The sequence below is a fragment of the Anomaloglossus baeobatrachus genome, chromosome 10, assembly GCF_048569485.1.
Source record: "Anomaloglossus baeobatrachus isolate aAnoBae1 chromosome 10, aAnoBae1.hap1, whole genome shotgun sequence".
NCBI lineage: Eukaryota > Metazoa > Chordata > Amphibia > Anura > Aromobatidae > Anomaloglossus > Anomaloglossus baeobatrachus.
In genome coordinates, this window is record NC_134362.1 from 200,346,682 (window position 1) to 200,366,681 (window position 20,000).

Here is a 20,000-nt window from a genome sequence, read left to right on the forward strand (position 1 = left end):
GCTGGGATGGGGAGGCTGATGCTGGACACGGAGAGGCTGATGCTGGGGACAGAGAAGCTGATGCTGAGGACAGAGAGGCTGATGCTGGGGACAGAGAAGCTGATGCTGGGGACAGAGAGGCTGATGCTGCGGGAGGCTGATGCTGGGGACAGAGAGGCTGATGCTGGAGACAGAGAGGCTGATGCTGGAGACAGAGAAGCTGATGCTGGGGACAGAGAGGCTGATGCTGGGGACAGAGAGGCTGATGCTGGGGACAGAGAGGCTGATGCTGGAGACAGAGAGGCTGATGCTGGGGACAGAGAGGCTGATGCTGGGGACAGAGAGGCTGATGCTGGGGACAGAGGCTGATGCTAGGGACAGAGAGGCTGATGCTGGGGACAGAGAGGCTGATGCTGGGGACAGAGAGGCTGATGCTGGGGACAGAGAGGCTGATGCTGCGGGAGGCTGATGCTGGAGACAGAGAGGCTGATGCTGGAGACAGAGAAGCTGATGCTGGGGACAGAGAGGCTGATGCTGGGGACAGAGAGGCTGATGCTGGGGACAGAGAGGCTGATGCTGGAGACAGAGAGGCTGATGCTGGGGACAGAGAGGCTGATGCTGGGGACAGAGAGGCTGATGCTGGGGACAGAGAGGCTGATGCTGGGGACAGAGAGGCTGATGCTGGGGACAGAGGCTGATGCTAGGGACAGAGAGGCTGATGCTGGGGACAGAGAGGCTGATGCTGGGGACAGAGAGGCTGATGCTGGGGACAGAGAGGCTGATGCTGGCGACAGAGAGGCTGATGTTGGCGACAGAGAGGCTGATGCTGGCGACAGAGAGGCTGATGCTGGCGACAGAGAGGCTAATGCTGGGGACAGAGAGGCTGATGCTGGAGACAGAGAGGCTGATGCTGGGGACAGAGAGGCTGATGCTGGGAGGAGAGAGGCTGATGCTGCAGGTAGAGAGGCTGATGCTGGCACAGCATGGCGGATGGAGCACCTTTGGGAGTGCGCAGCATGGCGGATGGAGCACGTTTGGGAGTGCGCAGCATGGCGGATGGGGCACGTTTGGGAGTGCGCAGCATGGCGGATGGAGCACGTTTGGGAGTGCGCAGCATGGCGGATGGAGCACGTTTGGGAGTGCGCAGCATGGCGGATGGAGCACGTTTGGAAATGCGCAGCATGGCGGATGGAGCACGTTTGGGAGTGCGCAGCATGGGGGATGCAGCACGATGGGGAGTGCGGAGTATGGCGGATGGAGCACATTTGGGAGTGCGCAGCATGGAGGATGCAGCACGATGGGGAGTGAGGAGTATGGCGGATGGAGCACGTTTGGGAGTGCGCAGCATGGCGGATGGACCACGTTTGGGAGTGCGCAGCATGGCGGATGGAGCACGTTTGGGAGTGCGCAGCATGGGAGATGGAGCACGATGGGGAGTGCGCAGCATGGCGGATGGAGCACGTTTGGGAGTGCGCAGCATGGGGGATGGAGCACGATGGGGAGTGCGCAGCATGGCGGATGGAGCACGTTTGGGAGTGCGCAGCATGGCGGATGGAGCACGTTTGGGAGTGCGCAGGATGGGAGATGGAGCACGATGGGGGGTGCGCAGCATACGGGATGGAGCACGATGGGGAGTGCGCTGCATGGGGGATGGAGCACGATGGGAAGTGCACACCTCCCCCCAACACACACACACACACGCGCGCACTGCACAACACACCACACTCACACACTGGGAACCACAAACAACTGTCCTACACAGACACCCACACACACAGACAACGCTGCACACACAAATATACGCACATACCGCACAACACGCACATTGCACAAAACATACCTCCCCCCAAAACACACCACACACACACAAACTGCGCAACACACACACACAAACTGCGCAACACACACACACAACGCTACAGACACACAGCGCTCCACAAACAACGCAACACACAAACAACACCGCTCTCACCCCCCATCACACCCAGACAACACCCAGAACATGTACAGCCCCTACACAAACACTTGGTAACTACACACAACAACATCTATATATATATATATATAACAAAAATCATACATGAACTACACAATACGTAAATTCTAGAATACCCGATGCGTAGAATCGGGCCACCTTCTAGTATATATATATATATATATATACAGGCTCGGACTGGCCCACAGGAGCACAAAAGCAACCTCCGGTGGGCCTCTTTGCAGCAATGGGTCACTTACCCCCCAAACATAATCAGTATAACTGTAAACAGGCTCAGACTGGCCCACAGAAGAGCAGGATAATTCCCCGGTGGGCCTCTTTGCAGTAATAGGTCACTTACCCCCCCTTCCCCAAATGATCAGTATATATATATATATATATATATATATATATATATATATACATGGGCTCGAACTGGCGCACAGGAGAGTAAAAGAATCCTCCAGGGGGCCTCTTTGTAGTAGCAGGTCATTTACTCCCCCCCCCCAATAAAAAAGAGAGCAGGTGTTTTTAGTTTGTTTCCTAGGTTACAGGCCACTGCTGCAGGTTCAGAGGTGGTCGGTTTCCGTGGTACGTATAGGAATAACCCTCTTAAAGTGGTTTCCCATCACTTATGTAGGGTGTTGTTTGGTTTAACCCCCGGTCCGCCATGTTGGCGCTGCTTATGATATGGCAGATGTATTGCCCAGAAGATGGGGTTTCATTTGTATCGGGGGGGCTTTGGAATCATCTGTAGAGAGATCTGACAAAATGCAGTCTTTACTCTTAAAAAACGTGGCGCTGTCGTCTTTTACGCCAACGTAGATCCATGTCTGGAAAACCGTTCTGCGCAGGAGACATAGTTATGGCGCTGACCCAGCTCTGCTACATCTGTCAGACCCCATGATGCCAGTGTAACGAGCGCAGCAGAGACGTGCACATGTAATGAGCTGCCGAGGATCCCGGGAAGTGACAGCTCGGGAATGTATGGCGTACAGGCAGAACACAATATATAGCTTATTACATACACGTCCGATCATATTAACCCTCCGTACACCAGTGGCGCCCTAAGCTGTGATCCGTGAGCCCTCCGCGTCCGTCCCTCCAGTCCAGCGTTGTACCCCTCACGTGCTGTATTGTAAGAAATCACTTTTTGCCCCTCTGATTATTTCTGCTTTTTGCTAACACCCAACATAATATTTTAAAAATAAAAAGTTATATATTATTTTTTCTGGGTTTTTTTACTTTTAATTTTTACTACTTTTTTTTTTTTTATTCTTTTCTTTTGTTCTTATTTTATTACCTAACCCTATGCCTTATCCCAGTCGCCCTAACCACAGCCCGAACCCCTGCTCCTAACCCAAGCTATCATCCTAACCTTAGTATCTGGTATCACTAGCCCTAACCTCTAATCCTAACTCTAGCTCTAACCTCTAATCCTAACTCTAGCCCTAACCTCTAATCCTAACTCTAGCCCTAACCTCTAATCCTAACTCTAGCTCTAACCTCTAGCCCTAACTCTAGCCCTAACCTCTAATCCTAACTATAGCCCTAACCTCTAGTCCTAACTATAGCCCTAACCTCTAATCCTAACTCTAGCCCTAACCTCTAATCCTAACTCTAGCTCTAACCTCTAATCCTAACTCTAGCCCTAACCTCTAATCCTAACTCTAGCTCTAACCTCTAGCCCTAACTCTAGCCCTAACCTCTAATCCTAACTATAGCCCTAACCTCTAGTCCTAACTATAGCCCTAACCTCTAGTCCTAACTATAGCCCTAACCTCTAATCCTAACTCTAGCTCTAACCTCTAATCCTAACTCTAGCCCTAACCTCTAATCCTAACTCTAGCTCTAACCTGTAGCCCTAACTCTAGCCCTAACCTCTAATCCTAACTATAGCCCTAACCTCTAATCCTAACTCTAGCCCTAACCTCTAATCCTAACTCTAGCCCTAACCTCTAATCCTAACTATAGCCCTAACCTCTAATCCTAACTATAGCCCTAACCTCTAATCCTAACTCTAGCCCTAACCTCTAATCCTAACTCTAGCTCTAACCTCTAATCCTAACTCTAGCCCTAACCTCTAATCCTAACTATAGCCCTAACCTCTAGTCCTAACTCTAGCCCTAACCTCTAATCCTAACTCTAGCCCTAACCTCTAATCCTAACTCTAGCCCTAACCTCTAATCCTAACTCTAGCTCTAACCTCTAGCCCTAACTCTAGCCCTAACCTCTAATCCTAACTATAGCCCTAACCTCTAGTCCTAACTATAGCCCTAACCTCTAATCCTAACTCTAGCCCTAACCTCTAATCCTAACTATAGCCCTAACCTCTAATCCTAACTCTAGCCCTAACCTCTAATCCTAACTATAGCCCTAACCTCTAATCCTAACTATAGCCCTAACCTCTAATCCTAACTCTAGCTCTAACCTCTAATCCTAACTATAGCCCTAACCTCTAATCCTAACTATAGCCCTAACCTCTAATCCTAACTATAGCCCTAACCTCTAATCCTAACTATAGCCCTAACCTCTAATCCTAACTATAGCCCTAACCTCTAATCCTAACTCTAGCCCTAACCTCTAATCCTAACTATAGCCCTAACCTCTAATCCTAACTATAGCCCTAACCTCTAATCCTAACTCTAGCCCTAACCTCTAATCCTAACTATAGCCCTAACCTCTAATCCTAACTATAGCCCTAACCTCTAATCCTAACTATAGCCCTAACCTCTGTCACGCTCCCCGGGTCCCCTGCTCTGCTCCCCGGCTCACCTGCCACGCTCCCCGGCTTCCCTGCGTCGCTCCCCGGTTCCTCTGTCCGGCGTCCGGCGCTCCACGGTCTCCAGCCTCCATTGCCTGCGGTTCCCAGGCGTCCTGGTCCCCGCTCCCGGCGCCCGTCGGCTTCTCAGCCCCAGCCCGGCCCTGCTGCTTCCTCCTCTCAGCTTCCTGCCCTGGCTTCTGGCACCCGGGCCTCGCGCATGCGCATTAGGGTGCGCGCGCGGTCATTGACCCTTTCTTAAAGGGCCAGCGTCCACTAACAGGAAATTGAGCACACAGGTACAGGGTATAAAGGGGTTTAATGTCCAAGTGGGCGGGGCCTGTTCTTCGTGTTTCCCAAGCTAGGAGTCAGGTCTCCTTGTGTTCCTGTGATATACTCACCTCTCTCTCTTCTAGAGCCGATCCTGCCTCGCCATCCGGTCCTGCCGAATCCCGAACCCCGAACGCTGACTATCTGCCATCCTGACAGTCCGTTCCATCTCTGATCCCTGCGGTGACCCGTCATCTCGCTCCAACGGTTCCGGACTCCGCCTGACATCATCTCGGCTTCCGAACCTGAGCTCCGTCACCCGGACTACCATCAGTGACTCCGTGGTCCCAGGGACTTCTCCATTCTACTCTTGTGCACAGACTGTCCTGCTACCCGTAGTGCTCCGGCTACCGGACCCCTTACCTTCATCAAGGAGTTCGGCCCAGTGGATCCACCTCCTGGGTCTGCCCGTCCACCTGGCCCTAACAACCTCTAATCCTAACCTCTAATCCTAACTCTAGCCCTAACCTCTAGCCCTAACCTGTAACCCTATCCTCTAATCCTAACTATAGCCCTAACCTCTAGTCCTAACCACAGCCCTAATCCTAGCCCTAACCTCTAATCCTAACTCTAGCCCTAACCTCTAATCCTAACTCTAGCCCTAACCTCTAATCCTAACTCTAGCCCTAACCTCTAATCCTAACTCTAGCCCTAACCTCTAATCCTAACTATAGCCCTAACCTCTAATCCTAACTCTAGCCCTAACCTCTAATCCTAAATATAGCCCTAACCTCTAATCCTAACTATAGCCCTAACCTCTAATCCTAACTCTAGCCCTAACCTCTAATCCTAACTATAGCCCTAACCTCTAATCCTAACTCTAGCCCTAACCTCTAATCCTAACTCTAGCCCTAAATTCTAGTCCTAACTATAGCCCTAACCTCTAATCCTAACTCTAGCCCTAACCTCTAGCCCTAACCTCTAACCCTATCCTCTAATCCTAACTATAGCCCTAACCTCTAGTCCTAACTATAGCCCTAACCTCTAATCCTAACTCTAGCCCTAACCTCTAGCCCTAACCTCTAACCCTATCCTCTAATCCTAACTATAGCCCTAACCTCTAGTCCTAACCACAGCCCTAATCCTAGCCCTAACCTCTAATCCTAACTCTAGCCCTAACCTCTAATCCTAACTATAGCCCTATCCTCTAATCCTAACTATAGCCCTATCCTCTAATCCTAACTCTAGCCCTAACCTCTAATCCTAACTCTAGCCCTAACCTCTAATCCTAACTCTAGCCCTAACCTCTAATCCTAACTCTAGCCCTATCCTCTAATCCTAACTCTAGCCCTAACCTCTAATCCTAACTCTAGCCCTATCCTCTAATCCTAACTCTAGCCCTAACCTCTAATCCTAACTCTAGCCCTAACCTCTAATCCTAACTCTAGCCCTAACCTCTAATCCTAACTCTAGCCCTAACCTCTAATCCTAACTAAAGCCCTAACCTCCAATCCTAACTATAGCCCTAACCTCCAATCCTAACTATAGCCCTAACCTCCAATCCTAACTATAGCCCTAACCTCTAATCCTAACTATAGCCCTAACCTCTAACCTCTAGTCTTAGCTATAGCCCTTACCAACCCTAAAGGGCGCTTTACACGCAGCGGCGTCGCTAACGAGGCCGGATGTGTGCCACGAATTCCATGACCCCAACGACATCTCGTTAGCGATGTCGTTGCGTGTAATGGGGCCTTTACCATAGCCCTAATTATAGATCTAAGCCTGGCTCTAGCTATACACATAGGCATAACCCTATCCTTAGTCTAGGTTGTAAAATCTGAGCAGAAATCTAAAATCTATTATTCTTATTATTATTAATGAGTTTTTGTTGTTTTTTTCACAGGGGACGTTTTTTATTTTGGACTGCGGTCACATTCGGTTTCTGTCTCCTGGAAGTGCTTACAATAGATTTGCTGTGCGGGGAGCCGGGTCCATCACTCCTGTGTGTCGGCCTCCATCTTGTCCTCTCCCCGGAGGCGCCGTCGCTCCAGGAGGAAGAGGTACGAGTCGCTGGATCATTGACAGGGGGTGCGGGGGACATGTTGCGTCCTAATTGAATTTGGCACTGGACGCAGCCTCCGCTGTAGCCCTCCCTGCTTTATGCCACTGACATAATGGACTGTACCGGTCGGATAATTGCTTTGGACTGGATACCCCAGATGTAGCAGAGCTGACTTTGTTATTGAGCTGATTTGATTAGCTGCATCTTCCTTCAGTCATTCACAGACAAAAGGCTAAATGAGCAAGTCAGCTCTGCTACATCTGCACAGTGACAGGAAGAGTTGTCATAGGGACTCGGTCACAGAATGTATTAGGAGACCTGTATCTTCTGCCCCTTTAAAGAAAACCCTAAAGTCGAGGAGAAGATTCCAGATTTCCCCATGATCCGCATTCTCATTGTGTTAATCCACAGATTGCAGCGGCGCGGTGCGGGGACGTCCTGGCAGCGCCGAGGACCGTGATTTCTTGGTTTGGCTACAGAGATTCCATACACTTAGATAGTTTTATAATACAGTAATAAATTCCAATGTCAGCCCCATCTTGTGAGGAGACGGCAATGTCACTCCTAAAATATGATGTTCTGCGAGGAGCGGAAACTTCTATTCTAATAGAAGAAATGAAAGTCAGCGAAGGAGAAGCCGTTAAAGGGACAGACAAATATCCGGGATCAGATACATCTGAACCGCAGGTACACCTGAGCCACAGAAGCATCCCAACCGCAGAAGCATCCGAGCTGCAGATACATCCGAACCATGGATACATCCGAGCTGCAGATACATCCGAACCATGGATACATCGAGCTGCAGATGCATCTGAGTGGCAGATACTGTGCATCCCAGCCGCAGATACATCCGAGGCAAAGATACAATATAACCATGGATACATTAAAGCTTCAGAAACATCCGAACCGCAGATGCATCCGAGCTGCAGATACATCCGAGCCGCAGATACTGTGCATCCCAGCCGCAGATACATCTGAGGCAAAGATACAATATAACCATGGATACATTAAAGCTTCAGAAACATCCGCAACACAGATGCATCCGAGCTGCAGATACATCCGAGGCAAAGATACAATATAACCATGGATACATTAAAGCTTCAGAAACATCCGAACCAGAGATGCATCCGAGCTGCAGATACATCCGAACCATGGATACATCCGAACTACAGATGCATCCGAGCTGCAGATACATCCGAACCATGGATACATCTGAACCACAGATGCATCCGAGCTGCAGATACATCCGAACCATGGATACATCCGAACCACAGATGCATCCGAGCTGCAGATACATCCGAACCATGGATACATCCGAACCACAGATGCATCCGAGCTGCAGATACATCCGAACCATGGATACATCCGAACCACAGATGCATCCGAGCTGCAGATACATCCAAACCATGGATACATCCGAACCACAGATGCATCCGAGCTGCAGATACATCCGAACCATGAATACATCCGAACCACAGATGCATCCGAGCTGCAGATACATCCGAACCATGGATACATCCGAACCACAGATGCATCCGAGCTGCAGATACATCCGAACCATGGATACATCCGAACCACAGATGCATCCGAGCTGCAGATACATCCGAACCATGGATACATCCGAACCACAGATGCATCCGAGCTGCAGATACATCCGAGGCAAAGATACAATATAACCATGGATACATTAAAGCTTCAGAAACATCCGAACCACAGATGCATCCGAGCTGCAGATACATCCGAACCATGGATACATCCGAACCACAGATGCATCCGAGCTGCAGATACATCCGAACCATGGATACATCCGAACCACAGATGCATCCGAGCTGCAGATACATCCGAACCATGGATACATCCGAACCACAGATGCATCCGAGCTGCAGATACATCCAAACCATGGATACATCCGAGCTGCAGATACATCCGAACCATGGATACATCGAGCTGCAGATGCATCTGAGTGGCAGATACTGTGCATCCCAGCCGCAGATACATCTGAGGCAAAGATACAATATAACCATGGATACATTAAAGCTTCAGAAACATCCGAACCACAGATGCGTCCGAGCTGCAGATACATCCGAACCATGGATACATCCGAACCACAGATGCATCCGAGCTGCAGATACATCCGAACCATGGATACATCCGAACCACAGATGCATCCGAGCTGCAGATACATCCGAACCATGGATACATCGAGCTGCAGATGCATCTGAGTGGCAGATACTGTGCATCCCAGCCGCAGATACATCTGAGGCAAAGATACAATATAACCATGGATACATTAAAGCTTCAGAAACATCCGAACCACAGATGCGTCCGAGCTGCAGATACATCCGAACCATGGATACATCCGAACCACAGATGCATCCGAGCTGCAGATACATCCGAACCATGGATACATCCGAACCACAGATGCATCCGAGCTGCAGATACATCCGAACCATGGATACATCCGAACCACAGATGCATCCGAGCTGCAGATACATCCGAACCATGGATACATCCGAACCACAGATGCATCCGAGCTGCAGATACATCTGAACCATGGATACATCCGAACCACAGATGCATCCGAGCTGCAGATACATCCGAACCATGGATACATCGAGCTGCAGATGCATCGGAGTGGCAGATACTGTGCATCCCAGCCGCAGATACATCCGAGGCAAAGATACAATATAACCATGGATACATTAGCTTCAGAAACATCCGAACCACAGATGCATCCGAGCTGCAGATACATCCGAACCATGGATACATCGAGCTGCAGATGCATCTGAGTGGCAGATACTGTGCATCCCAACCACAGATACATCCGAGGCAAAGATACATCTGTGAGGAAAGAGTTAACTTTTTTTAATGGTTAGAAAAATCATAGAAATTCATTCTTCTTTGCAAAGTGCACGTAACAGACTCTGAGACCCAAGAACAGAGCGATAACACCTGTGCCTAGCTTAAGACAATAAGAGTTGTGTTTTACGCTTACGCCAGGAACCGAAACTCATCTATGCTTTTACTGAGAAATGGAAACTTATGTTTATGACGAGAATCGAAACAAATGAGTTACGCCTCTATTACGTTGATAAACCCTGTCTGTGTGAAAATAAATTAGTCTTCTTTGGAGCGCACAGCCCTAGCCTTCTGTGTGGATATTAGCGTCTGTCTGTATCTCATTGGGGCTGAGGGGAGCTGAGGGGGGGCCCGGGACTCCCTCCACATTTGGTCATCCCTGGCAACTGTTGTGACCTATTGGTCAACCTAACACATCATAATCATGGATACATCAAAACTTCAGAAACATCCGAACCACAGATGCATCCGAGCTGCAGATACATCCGAATCATGGATACATCCGAACTGCAGATACATCTGAACCATGGATACATTGAAGCCTCAGATACATCTGAACCACGGATGCATCAAAGCCGCAGATACATCCGAACCATGGATACATCTGAGCTGCAGATACATCTGAACCATGGATACATTGACGCCTCAGATACATCTGAACCATGGATACATCTGAGCTGCAGATACATCTGAACAATGGATGCATCTGAGCTGCAGATACATCTGAATAATGGATACATCTGAGCTGCAGATACATCTGAACAATGGATACAATGAAGCCGCAGATAGATCCGAATCATGGATACATTGAAGCCGCAGATAGATCCGAATCATGGATACATTGAAGCCGCAGATAGATCCGAATCATGGATGCATCAAAGCCGCAGATACATCTGAACCATGGATACAGCAAAGCTTCAGAAACATCCGAATTACAGATGCATCCAAGCTCCAGATACATCCGAACCATAGATACATGGAAGCTGCAGATAGATCTGAAGCATCATGAATGCATCAAAGCCGCAGATATATCCGAACCATGGATGCATCCGAGTTGCAGATACATGTGAAACATGGATACATCGAAGCTTCAGAAACATCCGAACCACAGATGCATCCGAGCTCCAGATACATCCGAACCATGGATACAGATATATCCGAACCATGAATGCATCAAGCCGCAGATACATCCGAACAACAGATGCATAAGAGCCGCAGATACATCCGAACCAGGGATACACTGAAGCTGCAGATACATCCAAACCACAGATATATCCGAACCATAGCTACATTGAAACCGCAGATGCATCTAAATTACGGATGCATCCAAGTTGCAGACACATCTGAACCATGGATACAACAAAGCCGCAGATATATCCGAATTATGGATGCATCCGAGCCGCAGATACACCGGAACCATGGATACATTGAAGCCTCAGATTGACCTGAACCACAGATGCATCTAAGCTGAAGATACTGTGCATCCAAGGCACAAATACACCCGAATCACAGATACTTCTGAGAAATAGACGCATCTAAACCATGGATATGTAAGGAGATGGCCTTGAGGTCTCGTTCCCCCTGAAGGCACCAATCTCTGTATTGTCATGTAATGTGAATTATGTCACGCGTCATTGTGGAAGTAATGTGAATTGTGCTATGTAGTAGTGTTTTACTGACAGTAGGGTCAGAAATAGTTAATAATTGGGACTAGCCCATAGTGGGAGTGGCTAGGATGCAGGGAAAGTGACGGTTTCTGGTGGAACATCAGATAGGGCCCAGTGTGTGAGTACAGTAGACCTAAGGTCTGGTTCGCCAACAAGGCCACATGCGGTGGGTGTCCCTGCAGCTAGAGGAGATGGAGCCAGAGATAGCGGTGACAAGAACAGCTTCTTGCAAAATTAATAACACCCCCATGTGCCATTATATTGTCTCTTGCCCCCGGTGTATCGGGCTCGGATCTCACACCCCCATAGTTCTATACTCAGCTTTTATAAGACTTTTTGTTCTCTGCTTCTTCCCCTTATCCCTATGATCCCTCCTGTCTTCTGCCCTCAGATACTGCAGTTCTCCGCATTGTCAGTCCAGGCCAGCCATCAGCTCGCAGATATCACCCCCCCCCCTTCCGCACACGTAATAAGCCCCCGGCTGCAGCGCACGGCAGGAGGACGCCGGTGATATGCAGCATCTGTCACCGGCTTTACTACCGCTGTTAAACCGATCAGACTGTAACATCCACAGGTGCACCCTCCCCAAAAGACGAAACCAGCCCTGCAAGGGGATCCAGTACTATGCAGAGATCTGGGGTCCCGAAACCATACATAAAACTATGGCGCAGACTATGAACGAGGCGGCGTGAATTCTGCACAAATACGCAGAATGTGGAACGTCTGCGGAACTCATCATTTCATTTACAATTCATCGCCATTTTCATAAGCTCCCCTATATACCAGAAGATGAAGGCGTGAAGACTTATGCATCCAGCCCTGACAAACCTCTGTGAGCGAAACATCCGCAGCACAAATATGTATCACAAATCTGATACAATGCATCAGTGCTGGTAAATGCGTCAATCTGGATCTATGATTGTCCACACCGGATGCAATGGTAACAAACCCTCAGCTCTGAGTAGTATTAAGTCATTGCCAAAAAACTTCTTAATTCTGACTTTAAATGTTATTTCAATAATCTTTTCATAAACCACTGGTACAAATGAAGATAGGAACCTTTGTAATGTGGTTCATCAGAGAAATCAGCTTCTTTCTCCACTTATGAGCCACTTCTCCTCCCTGACCCTTCCTGCACCTCCAGAACTCATTATTACTCTGGAAAAATTGCTAAAATTGATTATGGTACAAACAAAAGGGATCAAGTTACAGCTGCCTATTAAAGTCTATGGAGAGCGTGAGAGAGAGAGAGAAAAGGAAGAGTTGGGGGCGGGAGAGGGAAAGTGAGGAAAGAAAGAGGGAGAAGGAGGACAAGAAAAGGAGGAGTGTGACAGGGAGATGGAAAGTGAGAAAGAGAGAGAGTGATAGAGAGGAAGAGTGGGAGTAGGAGAGGGAAAGTAAGAAGGAGAGAAAGAGGAAGAAAAAGAGAGCGAGAAAAGGAGGTGTGGGACTGTCAGTAGGATGAGGAAAGGGAGAAGGTCATATTATAATGCACGCCTCATAGCCCTCCATATAGCATAATGCACCCCCATAGCTTTCTATATAGTATAATACAACCCATAGTCCTCCATATAGCATAATGCATCCACATAGTCCTCCATATAGTATAATTCACCCACATAGTCCTCCATATATTATAATGCACCCCCATAGTCCACCATATAGTATAATTCACCCACATAATCCTCCATATATTATAATACACCCCATAGTCCTCCATATATTATAATGCACCCCCATAGTCCTCCATATATTATAATTCACCCCATAGTCCTCCATATATTATAATGCACCCCCATAGTCCTCCATATATTATAATTCACCCCATAGTCCTCCATATATTATGATGTACACCTCATAATCCTTCATCAAGTATAATGCACCCCCATAGTCCTCCATATAGTATAATTCACCCCCATAGCCCACCATATAGTATAATTCATCCCCATAGCGCACCATATAGTATAATTCACCCCCATAGCCTACCAATATAGTATAATTAACCCCATGGCCCACCATATAGGTATAATGCACCCCATAGTCCTCCATATGTTATGATGCACATCACATAGTCCTCAAATAATATAATGCACCTCATAGTCTTCCATAACTAAATACTTGCCTCTCCTCTTTCCCCCTCTGCTCTGGTGTCTGCGGTGGTGTGTGTTCTGCAGCTCTGCACGATGAGCACGAAGTGGTGACGTCATCGTGCCTACTACATTGAGACATCAGAGTACAGACACTGCTTTCCACTGTATTGGCATCTGCGATGCTGAAGCAGTTGAAAGTGAGATGCCCAGCGGGTGGTGAGGAGAGGGGCTGACTCAGGGGCCCCATAGCAGCTGCATGGTCTGCTGCCATTTGTGGTACACCACTGATTCCAACCTTCCTTGTCAATCATACTTATTCGCTCCACAAAGCTGTAGTCACAGCTACACTGTTCAGTCCTGCTGTATAATGTCCTCCATGCTGCTGCTTTTCACCAGTTAAACGTTATCTCACCCTTCCGCTGTAATCACAGCTACACTGCTCAGTACTCCTGTATAATGTCCTCCATACTGCTGCTGATTCTTCTGATACATAGCGACAGGAGGGCAGGAATCCAGATGAGCAGAGTGAGAGAGAGAAACAGAGATCTGGTGCTGCGACTTTCTAGTAGTTGTTTAATCTCACCCTTCCGCTGTATTCACAGCTACACTGCTCAGTACTCCTGTATAATGTCCTCCATGCTGCTGCTGCTTTTGACCAGTTAAACTTTATCTCACTCCAAAGCTCTAATCACAGCTGCACTGCTCAGTACTCTTGTATATTGTCCTCCATGCTGCTGCTGCTTTTGACCAGCTAAATATTATCTTACCCCAAAACTGTAATCACAGCCACACTGCTCAGTACTCCTCTATAATAATGTTCTCCATGCTGCTGTTGATCCTTCTGATACATAGCGACAGGAGGGGCAAGAATCCAGATGACTGGAGTGAGAAAGAGAAACAGAGAGCTGGTGCTGTGGCTTTCTAGTAGTTGTTTAATCTCACCCTTCAGCTGTAATCACAGCTACACTGCTCAGTACTCCTGTATAATGTCCTCCATGCTGCTGCTGATCCTTCTGATACATAAAGACAGGAGGGCAGGAATCCAGATGAGCAGAGTGAGAGAGAGAAACAGAGAGCTGGTGCTGCGGCTTTCTAGTAGTTGTTTAATCTCACTATTTAGCTGTATTCATAGCTACACTGCTCAGTACACCTGTACAATGTCCTCCATGCTGCTGCTGATCCTTCTGATACATAGCAACAGGAGGGCAGGAATCCAGATGAGCAGAGTGAGAGAGAGAAACAGAGAGCTGGTGCTGCGGCTTTCTAATAGTTATTTAATCTCACCCTTTAGCTGTATTCACAGCTACACTTCTCAGTACACCTGTATAATGTCCTCCATGCTTCTGTATAATGTCCTTCATGCTGCTGTATAATGTCCTCCATGCTGCTGTATAATGTCCTCCATGCTGCTGTATAATGTCCTCCATGCTGCTGTATAATGTCCTCCATGCTGCTGTATAATATCCTCCATGCTGCTGTATAATGTCCTCCAAGCTGCTGTATAATGTCCTCCATGCTGCTGTATAATGTCCTCCATGCTGTTGTATAATGTCATCCATGCTGCTGTATAATGTCCTCCATGCTGCTGTATAATGTCCTCTATGCTGCTGTATAATGTCCTCCATGCTGCTGTATAATGTCCTCCATGCTGCTGTATAATGCCCTCCATGCTGCTGTATAATGTCCTCCATGCTGCTGTATAATGTCCTCCATGCTGCTGTATAATGTCCTCCATGCTGCTGCTTTTCACCAGTTAAACGTTATCTCACCCTTCCGCTGTAATCACAGCTACACTGCTCAGTACACCTGTATAATGTCCTCCATGCTGCTACTGATCCTTCTGATACATAGCGACAGGAGGGCAGGAATCCAGATGAGCAGAGTGAGAGAGAGAAACAGAGAGCTGGTTCTGCGGCTTTCTAGTAGTTGTTTAATCTCCACCTTCAGCTGTAATGACAGCTACACTGCTCAGTACACCTGTATAATGTCCTCCATGCTGCTGTATAATGTCCTCCATGCTGCTGTATAATGTCCTCCATGCTGCTGTATAATGTCCTCCATGCTGCTGTATAATGTCCTCCATGCTGCTGTATAATGCCCTCCATGCTGCTGCTGCTTCTACAGCTGTGTTAAATAAAGGCAGGAGATCAGGAATCCCTCATGTCTAATATTCCTGGAGCTGCAGAAGGGACTTTTGGTAGATAAAGCTCCCGTTTCTCACCTTTCTGGATAGAATTCTCCAGTAAATTTTCAGATATAATTAAGGAGATTGCAGATGGACACCGAGGATATTAATAATGAAATCCGTAAACTTCAGGTTTGCGCATCAGATCCATTATCAATATCTCAACCTTCCCCTGTGACCGCGTCATAAAACTTCTCAGATATACGGGCGGATGTGACGGCTCTTTTAATTGCAGGATGTGATTAATTAGCGACTTAAATAATATTGATATAAAGCTTTTGCTATTTTTTTCCCAATTCGCGGCCGCTCGCCGAGGATAATGGACGATCGTCACTATTTACGGCCCGGTTTGATCTTCGATATAATTCTTTTCAGTTGTGAAAAGGTCAAATTGCTGTAGATTGGAAGGAGTTTGAGAAGAAGATCACTGGCAAAGAAGTTTTCTGGAAGGAACGATAAATATTACTAACGGATTTTACAAGAGTCTTTAAAGGGATTGTTCACCCGAAAAGGTACGGAGAGTCCCTGGACAGTTAACTGATGAGAATAGGTCTCTGTCTGGACTCCCAGCAATCAGCTGTAATCTATGGAAGCCCAGCAGTAAGGGTTTCTCTTCTCTGTAGCGCCACCACTGGGGAATATGGGTATTGCATGGTGCTCAATCATTAAAAGATGGGTCCTCCAGAGGGATATCTGCTCTATATGACCAGTCTGACCTCTGACATGAGGATTCCCCCTTTATTACCCATAACAAGGTATTTAATAATGGAATTTCTAATTTTCTTTGATCACATGGTATGGGGAGACCTATCATTCTGGCTCCCCTCCTATTTATGCTTGATGAATCCTTCCACCCATGCCAGCTATAGTTTATTTTAGTTAATCTCTGCTAGTTAGCTCATGAGCCTCCTTTGATCACATGTTGTGGAGGAAGCAATCACATCTCCTCCTATTTATGCATGAGTCCTTTCACCCATGTCAGCTATAGTTTATTTTAGTTAATCTCTGCTAGTCAGCTCATGAGGCTCCTTTGATCACATATTGTGGAGGAACAATCACATCTGCTCCTATTTATGCTGAATGAATCCTTCCACCCTTGCCAGCTATAGTTTATTTTTGTTAATTTCTGCTAGTCAGCTCAGAAGCTTCTTTGATCACATGTTTTGGAGAAACCAATCACATCAGCTCCTATTTATGCTGGATGAATCCTTCCACGTATACCAGCTATAGTTTATTCTAGTTAATCTCTACTAGTCAGCTCTAGAGGCTCCTTTGATCACATGTTGGGGGGAGACCTATCATACTTGCTCCCCTCCTATTTATGCTGGATGAATCCCTCCACCCATGCCAGGTATAGTTTATTTTAGTTATTTTAGTTAATCTTTACTAGTCAGCTCATGAGGCTCCTTTGATCACATGTTTTGGAGTAACCAATCACATCAGCTCCTATTTATGCTGGATGAATCCTTCCACGCATGCCAGCTATAGTTTATTTTAGTTAATCTCTTCTAGTCAGCTCATGAGGCTCCTTTGATCCTATCTGCTCCTATTTATGCTGGATGAATCCTTCCACCCATGCCAGCTATAGTTTATTTTACTCAGGGACATGGCCAAGGTAAGGAAGGCTGAAAAACCACCACCTCTGAACAAGAAACATAAGATAAAACGTCAAGACTGGGCCAAGAAATGTCTTAAGACTGATTTTTCAAAGGTTTTATGGAGTGATGAAATGAGAGTGACTCTTGATGGGCCAGATGGATGGGCCCGAGGCTGGATCGGTAAAGGGCAGAGAGCTCCACTCCCACTCAGACGCCAGCAAGGTGGAGGTGGGCACTGGTATGGGCTGGGATCATCAAAGATCCACTTGTGGGACCTTTTCGGGTTGAGGATGGAGTGAAGCTCAACTCCCAGACCTACTGCCAGTTTCTGGAAGACAACTTCTTCAAGCAGTGGTACAGGAAGAAGTCGGTATCGTTCAAGAAAAACATGATTTTCATGCAGGACAATGCTCCATCACATGCATCCAACTACTCCACAGTGTGGCTGGCCAGTAAAGGGCTAAAAGATGAAAAAATAATGACATGGCCCTGATCTGAACCCCATAGAGAACCTGTGGTCCCTCATAAAATGTGAGATCGACCGGGAGGGAAAACAGTGCACCTCTGGGAGCAGTGTCTGGAGGCTGTGGTGGCTGCTGCACGCAATGTTGATCGTAAACAGATCAAGCAATGACAAAATCTATGGATGGTCGGCTGCTGAGTGTCATCAGAAAGAAAGGTGGCTATATTGGGCACTAATTTTTTTGGGTTTTGTTTTTGCATGTCAGAAATGTTTATTTCTAAATGTTGTGCAGTTATATTGGTTTACCTGGTGAAAATAAACAAGTGAGATGGTAATAGATTTAGTTTTTATTAAGTTGCCTAATAATTCTGCACAGTAATAGTCACCTGCACAAACAGAATCCTCCTAAGATGGCCAAATCCAAGAAAACCCCCGCTCCAACTGCCAAAAATATTAAGCTTTGCTATTTATGAGTCTTTTGGGCTGATTGAGAACAGTTGTTGATCAGTTATAAAAAAAATCCTCTAAAATACAACTTGCCTAATAATTCTGCACACGGTGTATGCATTTTCTCTACATTGAGCCTCCCTGTTCTGCTACATCACTTGGCTCTACTATACCGCTTGCCCATTCCATATAGCGCTATATTACATACTCGTAACTTGTGGACAACTCCTAAACTCCTCCAGTCCCTACAGCCACCATTCTTCTTGGGCTGCACCAAAGTCTTATTTCCGTACTTCATTACCGAGGACTCGGCGAATCTCCCTCCCCATGGGAGACATAAAAGTCGGGCAGTTGGTAAAACCATCTGTAGGTGCATGTGAGTATCTAGAGTCCACCATAGACAAGCCTATGAATAACACGGACACTATAGGTGACCATAGCTCTGATATTTGGGGGCAGATGTGGCCAATATTGGTGGGATCTGCAAATCCTATATTTTAAGTAAACCAGGAATTGCCAAAATTCTATCACGACACCTTAAAGACGGCTTTAAGAAAGTGTTACATACGATAAGATGTTGTTTAGGAGAGAAGGAGAGGGAAACAAGCTGCTGCCAAATGGGCCATCACATTTGCTCCCCTCCTATATATGCTGGCTAGATCCTTCCTTCCATGCCAGCTATAGCTTCTCTATACTGGTCTGGTGAGGTGTTGTGATCCAGACTATCAGGTGGTTGTAGTAGTTGTTGTTATGCGCTGTTGTGGAGTTTATCCTTGTTTATTGATTTCAATATTTCAACAGCCACCATGTAATACCTTTTTCCTCCTGCGGGGGTGCTGTAGGGAAATTGATCACTTAGATTCCCATGCAGATTAATGGGGGCTACAGCAGATGGACAACAGGGGATTGTCATATTTTTACAGTATTGTCAGAAGGGATTGCAGACTCAGTTTATGCGTTCCATGCCCTGATGATATGGATTATTGCAGTCACGGGATCATTTTCAGGATCTGACATTATTTAGAGCAATTAATAGAATAACGTCTGTCACGGCGCGCTCTGCCGGGAGGAGGGGCCCCCGGGACGTGACCTCAGATCAGCTCTGTCTCTGCATCATGATATGAGTCTTATAAAGAAAATTCATTACCACCCGTCATCTCCGGCAGACGTGGACACTAATCATCTCCAGTGTGTGTCATAAATGCCCCCAGACAAACCGCACCACTCGTAAATCGCCCGCCCGAAAAGTGATGGTCTCCATATTGATGGGCAATGAAAGCAGATCTGACCAGAGAGGTCTATATTCTATCTATCCCCTATCTATCTATCTATCCCATATCTATCTATCTATCTATCTATCTATCTATCCCTCTATCTATCTATCTATCCCTCTATCTATCCCTCTATCTATCTATCTATCTATCTATCCCATATCTATCTATCTATCTATCCCATATCTATCTATCTATCTATCTATCTATCTATCTATCTATCTATCTATCTATCCCTCTATCTATCTATCTATCCCTCTATCTATCCCTCTATCTATCTATCTATCTATCTATCTATCTATCTATCTATCTATCCCTCTATCTATCTATCTATCTATCTATCTATCTATCTATCTATCTATCTATCCCTCTA

The 20,000-nt window shown here is 46.8% G+C and overlaps 1 long non-coding RNA gene across 1 annotated transcript in view; it reads left to right on the forward strand.

Moving 5' to 3' along the window:
* The first annotated feature begins 5,136 nt into the window (after positions 1-5,136).
* LOC142254236 (uncharacterized) overlaps positions 5,137-20,000 on the forward strand; it is a 35,484-nt gene continuing 20,620 nt past the window's right edge. Inside the window, exons 1-2 of the long non-coding RNA XR_012727211.1 lie at positions 5,137-5,447; positions 6,889-7,045. This is a non-coding gene — a long non-coding RNA (uncharacterized LOC142254236). The remainder of the gene's footprint in view (positions 5,448-6,888; positions 7,046-20,000) is intronic.